This window comes from Protobothrops mucrosquamatus, unplaced genomic scaffold (genome assembly GCF_001527695.2).
Source record: "Protobothrops mucrosquamatus isolate PMUCROS unplaced genomic scaffold, P.Mucros_1.0 scaffold5365, whole genome shotgun sequence".
NCBI lineage: Eukaryota > Metazoa > Chordata > Lepidosauria > Squamata > Viperidae > Protobothrops > Protobothrops mucrosquamatus.
The window spans coordinates 8,583-16,788 of NW_015391227.1; the positions used below are offsets into that span (position 1 = coordinate 8,583).

General features: G+C 45.6%; 1 pseudogene; it reads right to left on the minus strand.

Moving 5' to 3' along the window:
• Positions 1-2,238: 2,238 nt before the first annotated feature.
• Positions 2,239-8,206, minus strand: part of LOC107299725 — a 16,671-nt pseudogene continuing 10,703 nt past the window's right edge.

An 8,206-nucleotide genomic window follows, 5' to 3' on the forward strand; every position in this document is an offset into this window, starting at 1 on the left:
GGCCCATGGACCGGAAGTTTGACATGCCTGTTCTAGGTGATCCAGGGCACTGATCCAAACAGGAGGTGGTGACCGAGACATGAGTGACCCGTGTTGTAAGGCCTCCCTGGTCCAGGAAAGGGCACAATTGGTGCACCGGATGAATCTGTGCAAAGTGCTTCCTCCACCTATGATCTCCTCAAGCAGGAACCGGGAGTCCAGGAGGACCCCCAGGTTGTGCACGAGCTCAGTTGACAAAGATCACACGACCCCAGGATACTGAAACTGCCTCAAATATGAGCCAATTACCAAGCCTCTCAATTTTGATCATGTGACAAGGGGGTTGCTGCAATGGCTTGCAAGTGCGAAAAATGGTCACTTTTCTTCGGTGCTGTAGTAGCTTCAAATGGTCGCTAAGTGAAATGTTACAAGTCCAGGACTATCTGTACATAGTTGGGTGTCATAGGATGGGTGGCCTCCCCTAGCGGCTTCATGTAGATATTAAAAAGGAGCAGCAAAAGTCTTGCGCCCCGAGGAACCGCAAACTGCAGGGGCCTAGGACTCGGGCCCTCCTACCCACATTGACTGGAACTGGCCATGGAGATAGTAGCAGAAGCACCCTCATAAAGTGCCTCCCGTTTCCAGTCCCCAAAGACCGTCCAGAAGGATATCATGGTCGATGGTACTGAAACCTGATGAGAGGTCTAGGAGGGACAGAATGGTTGTACCCCATCCCAAGCCCTCCAAAAGTCCATACGTTGCTGCCCATCTGCAAGTTGCTTGTGGCACCGAAGTTCTTTGCATTTCTTTAATTATCAAATTTGAATGCTGCTAATCCTGAGGTCACTTCTCCAATTTAGCTCCTTGCAAGGAGAAAGATTACCAGTTTTGAGCAAGAATGGCGGCAAGCGTAAACGCACTTAGTAAGGCCAGGAGGGTTGGTTAACTTCTAATTTGAAAAAAAGCAGGAATCTCCTTTTTGAGACTCCCAAACCATCCAAATGCCATCAGCCTTGCTAGAAGGGCCCTGTATTTGAGGGCAGGTATATGTTAAATGTGGAGGCTTTGAATTTTACCCTTTGCGTTGTATGGGGCTTATTGGTTTCTATTAAGGTTTAATTGCTGAAAACCGAGTGGAGTCACCACGAGTTGGGCTGCCGTATACATTTTCTTAATAAATAAAAATGCATACAAACGTATTTTATAATCCCTCTTTATTATACGTAAAAATAACTGAAGGCGACAAACATAGCTAATATAGACTCAAACTCCTTTCTTGTGGCCCTGCAGCCCAATTGCCCTCAATTCCGTGAAAGGGAAGGACTGCACTGGGCCAGAGACAGGAAGCTCAGATCAGAGAAAGGAAAGAGAAAGAACAAAGGAAGCGAAAGGAAGCTCAGATCAGAGGCCTGCAGGCTAAAACATGTGGAGAAATGGGCATCACTAGTCTAGTGAAGAAGAGGACCAGGAATCTCCCAGTATTTGAGGGACTGTCACAGAGAGGAGCGGGACAACCTATTTTCCAAAGCACCCGAAGACAAGGAACAATGGACGGAAATAGCTTGCCTTCAGAAGTTGTGGGTGCTTCATCACTGGAGGTTTTTAAGAAGAGACTGGACAGCCCCTTGTCAGAAATGGTACAGGGTCTCCTGCTTGAGCAGTGGGTGGGAGTAGATGACACACAAGGTGCCTTTCAACTCTGTAATTTAATTCCATTCTATTCTTTTTCTCCCTCATTTTTGATACTAAGACATATGTCACTAAAAAGAATCATGGAAGAAAGTAAATGGTTAATTGGTCAGCTGGGCTTCCAGAGAAAAGAAACAAAATACTAGATTCCTCTACACCAGTGGTTCTCAACCTGTGGGTCCGGACCCCATTTGGGGTCGAATGACCATTTCATGGGGGTCGCCAAGCAAGGCTGTCCGCCATTTTTTTTCCCCTTTTCTGGCGGGTGCCTTACCTCCCTTGGGCTGGGCCAGCTGGTGGTCGGCCTGCTCCGTCTCTGCCGCTTGCCAGCTACGCCTCGGCCGGCGCAGGGGGCGGAACCACGCATGCGCAGCGCTCCCGGGCAGGGAAAGTCCTCGACCTACGACCGGTTGAGTAGTCCTCAACTTACGACTTGTTTAGTCCTCGACTTACGACCGGTTTAGTCCTCGACTTACGACCGGTTGGGGTCACGGCATTAAAAAGGTTGAGAACCACTGCTATACACATATCAAATTTTGCCTTGTATCTGCAATCTAGGTGTTTGAATGGCTACTCCTCTATGTGTAACCTTACATGATTTAAAAGACTAGAACTAGTACTGAAATCTTTCCCACAAACCGGACATTCATACAGTTTCACTCCTGTGTGAGTCCTCCACTGAATCACCAAACTGGAATTCCGACTGAAACTTTCCCCACATTTGACACCCTACTATGGATAATAATAATAATAATAATAATAATAATTAATAATAATAATAATAATAATAATAATGTTGGAAGAGACCTTGGAGGTTTGTCCAACCCCCTGCTCATGCAGGAAACCCTATACCTTATTAGACAAATGGTTGTCCCGTCTCTTCTTAAAAACCTCCAGTATTGGAGCATTCACAACTTGTGAAGGCACATTGTTCCACTGTTTAATTGTTCTGACAGGAAATTTCTTCTTAGTTTTACATTGCTTCTCTCTTTGATTAGTTTCCATCCACTGCTTCTTGTCTTGCCTTCAGGTGCTTTGGAGATTAGCTTGACTCCCTCTTCTTTGTGGCAGCCACTGAGATATAGGAACACTGCTATCGTGTCCCCCCTCATCCTTCTCTTCATTAAGTTAGGACATACCCAATTCCAGCAACTGTTCTTTATATATTTTAGCCTCCAGTCCCCTAATCCAGAGGTCCCCAACCTCGGGATTGTTGTCTGTGGAGAGAGGTTTTTCCATGGATCGGAGGGGGCGTGGTTTCATGTCCTGCCTGCATCCTGTGCATGGGGCTTTGCTTGTTTGCACGGCCTGGTGTCAGGCATGCCGTGGCCTGGTGCCGGTCCACGGACTGGGGATTAGAGACCCCTGCCTTAATTATACTTGTTGCTCTTCTCTGTACTCTTTCTAGAGTCTCAATATCTTTTTTACATTGTGGTGACCAAAACTGGATGCAGTATTCCAAATATGGCCTTACCAAGGCATTGTAAAGCGGTATTAACACTTCACGTGATCTTGATTCTATCCCTCTGTTAATGCAGCCTAGCACTGTGTTGGCTTTTGTGGCAGCTGCAGCACACTGCTGACTCATAATTATGTGATTGTCCACTTGAGTTACTAATCCCTCTCACAGTTACTAATATTGAGCAAGCTACCACCTATACCAGGGGTCGGCAACCTTAAACACTCTGATTCACTTGGACCCGTTTCCCACAGAAAACACTGGGAGCCACAAAACCCTTTTGACATCTAAAATGAAGATAACACTGCATATACCTTTATGCTATGTATAAAAAAACAATAGTGTCGCATTTATGAAATCAATAGACTGCTCTCTCCCTTCCCCTCCCTCTCCCTCCCCTCCCACCAGCCTCTGCTGCAGTTCACATGCTCTCTTTCTGCCAAATGACACTGCCAAATGACTAGCCCCCGCCACTCCTGCCGTAGCCCGTTCGCTTCTCCCTCGCGCTCATTGCACCCCTTTCACCAGAATCCCCCATATAAAGTTGGATGAGGCCCGCCGGTCAAGAAGGGCGCGCCAGGTCAGTGGGAGTTGGCCAGGGCAGCGGCCACCCGGAGGTGCAGCCAGGCTCAGGGCAAGTGGTGCTGGCGGGCAGTGGGGGGAGGGAGAGGAGAGAGAGCCGGAGCCCCAGTTCTTTGCCCAGAGATGCTGCTTCCTTTCGGCCGCCGGACTGGGCTTTGGCCGCGGACTAGCGGAGAAGGCATCATGAAGCGGGTGGTTTCTGTCCAGGTCCCCAGATGCTGCCTGCCCCAGGCAGGAATCTTCCGCGACAGGGAGGGGACCGCCCCGGGGCAGAGACCGAAGCAGGTAGCAGTTTTCACAGCCCCTCAGAAACAGCAGGTAGGTAGGGAAAGGAGCTGAGGGAAGGAGGGCTGGAGGGCAGCAGCAAGAGCCCAACACGGAATGTATTGGACATAAAGCAAGGCTGGGAGCCAGGCTGTGGAACGTCTGAGGCCAGCTACTCTCCCCACAGCTGGTGAGAACCATAGTGACAGCACGAGGCGCCCACCTCATTCACGCCCTGGAGCGCGAGAAAGGTGGCTAGAAGCAGCGGCGGCAGCGCCTTCCCACTTGATAAGGCTGATGCAAGGTAAAGGCGCTGTGGGCTCAATTCCAGCTACCCCCCCTTCTACCCGGACTGCTCCTTCAGTTACTCGGGCGTGGTAGCCCCCTCCTCTTTGAGAAGCCTCATCCAACTCTACGTGAGGGAATGCGGAAGACGAGAAGAGCGTGAGGCCAGGGGAGAATATCGGCGATGGTGGCATGGTGGCTGGGGAGGGGGGATCATGGCAGTGGCATTGGCAGCTCCCCCCACCCAGCCCATTTCCCCAGCCAGCTCCATATGATGCTGGCAGAACCCCCCCCCGAACACCTCATCTGACCCACGACACTTATATAGTTTCTCTCCTGTGTGAGTTCTCTGATGTTTCACCAGATAGGAATTCCAATTGAAACGTTCCCCACAATTTCGGCACCGATATGGTTTCTCTCCTGTGTGAGTTCTCTGGTGGCTCAACAGGTGGGAATTCTGACTAAAACCTTTCCCCCAATACACTCATATGGTTTCTCTCCTGTGTGAGTTCTCTTATGGCTTACCAGGTGGGAATTCTGACTGAAACTTTTCCCACAATACAGACACTCATATGGTTTCTCTCCTGTGTGAGTTCTCTGGTGTCTCACCAGCATGAAATTCGAATTGAATCTATTCCCACACTCTGGGCACTGATACGGTTTCTTTCCTGTGTGAATCCTTTGATGATTAACCAGGTCAGATTTCCGAGAGAAACCCTTCCCACACTCTGGGCACTCATACAGTTTCTCTCCTGTGTGAGTCCTTTGATGTTTCACCATGTTGGAACTCTGACTGAAACCTTTCCCACACTGTGGGCACTCATACGGTTTCTCTCCTGTGTGAGTCCTCTGGTGTTTAAGCAGGTCAGATTTCCGAGAGAAATCTTTCCCACACTCTGGGCATTCATACGGTTTCTCTCGTGTATGTGTCCTCTGGTGTATCATCATGTAGGAACTCTCTCTGAAACATTTCCCACACTCTGGGCATTCATACGGTTTCTCTCCTGTGTGAGTCCTTTGATGATTAACCAGATCATATTTCTGAGAGAAATCTTTCTCACAATCAGGGCACTCATATGGTTTCTCTCCTGTATGAGTTCTCTTGTGCCTTACCAGGTGGGAATTCTGACTGAAACTTTTCCCACAATACAGACACTCATATGGTTTCTCTCCTGTGTGAGTTCTCTGGTGTCTCACCAACATGAAATTCGAATTGAATCTATTCCCACACTCTGGGCACTGATATGGTTTCTCTCCTGTGTGAGTCCTTTGATGATTAACCAGGTGAGATTTCCGAGAGAAACCTTTCCCACACTCTGGGCACTCATACGGTTTCTCTCCTGTGTGAATCCTCTGGTGCATCATCAGGTTGGAACTTGTACTGAAAGCTTTCCCACACTGTGAGCACTCATACGGTTTTTCTCCTGTGTGAGTCCTTTGATGATCAACCAGGTAAGATTTTGAAGAGAAACATTTCCCACACTCTGGGCACTCATACGGTTTCTCTTCTGTGTGAGTCCTTTGATGATTAAGCAGGTCAGATTTCTGAGAGAAATCTTTCCCACAATCAGGGCACACATACGGTTTCTCTCCTGTGTGAGTCCTCTGGTGTTCCACAAGACGGGAATTCCAACTGAAACTTTTCCCACAATCTGGACACTCACGTGGTTTCTTTCCTGTGTGAGTCCTCTTACGTCTCACCATATTAGTGGTGAATGCTAAATCTTTTATCACATTCGGAGTACTGGTAGAGCTTCTCTCCAGTATGGGTCCTTTCATGAATCATGAGGAAGCGATTCTGAGTAAGATTTTGGCCACTCTCCCAATATCTGTATCACATTTCAGTGGGTGGATTGTCTTGTGCATAATTAGCTGTGATCTGCAACCTCTATTTTCGCACTTTAGGCAGTCTGTGGGGTTTTTTTTTTCCAATTCTTGGATTCTTGAGGAGGCCAAAAATGTTTCTAAGCTCTTACTTGGAGGTTCTTTGAGTCAAGCTTCTCATTCTCTGTTGTCCAGTGTGCTCTTCTTGGCATCCTCTTTGTCTGTAAGATTCACATTAATGCATTAGTTTCATTATTGTTGAACAAATGGCCCTAGGACATGTAAAAGCAGCAAAAAAAAAAAAAAACTCCAACAAACCCATATATTACCATGAAAACATCAAAATTCTAGTTTAACCTCTAACATTTTTTATGATATATTTGGCACACAGAAGACTAGGAAAATTCAAGTTCAAATATTGATTCAATTATAAAATTCTCTTTTTGGCTTGGATAGATATACGTACACATATTCTCACAGAAATAGACACCTATCAATTTATGTATTTCGGTGTGCATATGCGTCCGTATATCAATCAGAATAGAGCTGGAAAGGACCTTGTAGGTCTCCCAGGCCAACCCCTGCTCAAGCTGGAGACCCTGTACCATTTCAGACAACTGGCTGTCCAATCTTTTCTTTAAAACCTCCATGATGAAGCACTCATAACTTTTTTTTTCTTGGTTAAATAATGTTATTCACTTATAACATATGAAAATGCAAAAGCGAATAGGAAGGAACAACGGCGGGTGAAGGGGAAAAAAAGAAGTGTGGAAAAAAGGGGAGAAAGAAAAAAAAGGCATTGACTTCTAACTCCCTCTGCTGCAGTAAAATAAGGCATGAACATCAAATCCCAATTTTTTACATTCCTCTAGTAGTATAACTAGCCGTTTCTGTATCAACAAAACAATCATCAGTAAAACCCAAAATCATGATATCATTTTCTTCCACCTCAAAGACAAAGTCCAGAAGCGGTTTCCAAGTAGAAACAAAAGTACTTATATTCTTTTCTTTTATCAAAAGAGTAAACTGATTCATCTTGATAAATAGGCATCAATATGATAAATCTTCAGAGTCAGTTAAACCTACAATTGGTGAGAGTCAGGAAGAGATAACATAGAGAAAGGATGTAAAGGAAATATGTAGACAAAAATAGCTGGGTCTGAGAAAGGAAGAGAAGCCATAAAATATATAGGAAATGGCTAGCCAGGAAAAGACAGGATGGAGAATAGGAAAATAAGCTGAATAAGATAAAAGGCACACTGAATTGAAAAGCAGGAAAAGAACTTATTGTTTAAAATGGGGACATAAATATCTACTGAGTTTAAAATAATTTAAATGTCTTAATTTTTCTTATTCTTGTTGTATATGTGAATATGATTTAATATGTCATCAGGAAATGTGTATAGGCGGTCGGAAAGAGTGTAACCTCATACTACCTCAGCCAATGGGGAAAGAGGAGGGATGTAGCGGCCGCTGATAGGGATGAATAAAAGGAGATATTTTGGGTTAAAACTTTGGAGAGAACCAAGCTTTGATAGCTTCTCTTCCGCTTATTGCAATAAACGAAACAAAAGGCCTTCACTGTGTCTTGGCTGGTTATTGGTCAGGCGAGCTTGCCTCTGGTCACGAAGGAAAGTAGCCAGGAGCACATAACAGCCTCTGCTAATTCCATCAGTTTTGCAGCCATTTGTCCATGGTAGGATTCGAACACCCTTCCATTTCTGTGCATATTTCAGTCTTGCTGCCGTCACCATATATAAAATCAGAGTTTCGAATTTTCTTTCCAAGTCTTTTTACATTAGGCCCAGAAGGAAGGATTCTGGTTTAATATTTATATTTTAGAATTTTCTGCATTAAAAGATGAATCCTACTCAAAATATTTCTTTACTTTATCACATGTCCAAGCATCCACAACTTCTGAAGGCAAGCTGTTCCACTACTTGTTCTCACTGTTAGGAAATTTCTCCTTAATTCCAGGTTGCTTCTCTCCTTGATTCCTTTCCACCCATTGTTTCTTGTCTTGCTTTCTGGTACTTTAGAAAATAAACTGATCCCCTCCTCTTTGTGTCAGACCCTCAAATACTGGAATACTACTATCATGTTCCCCCCCCCCCCCCCCCCCCC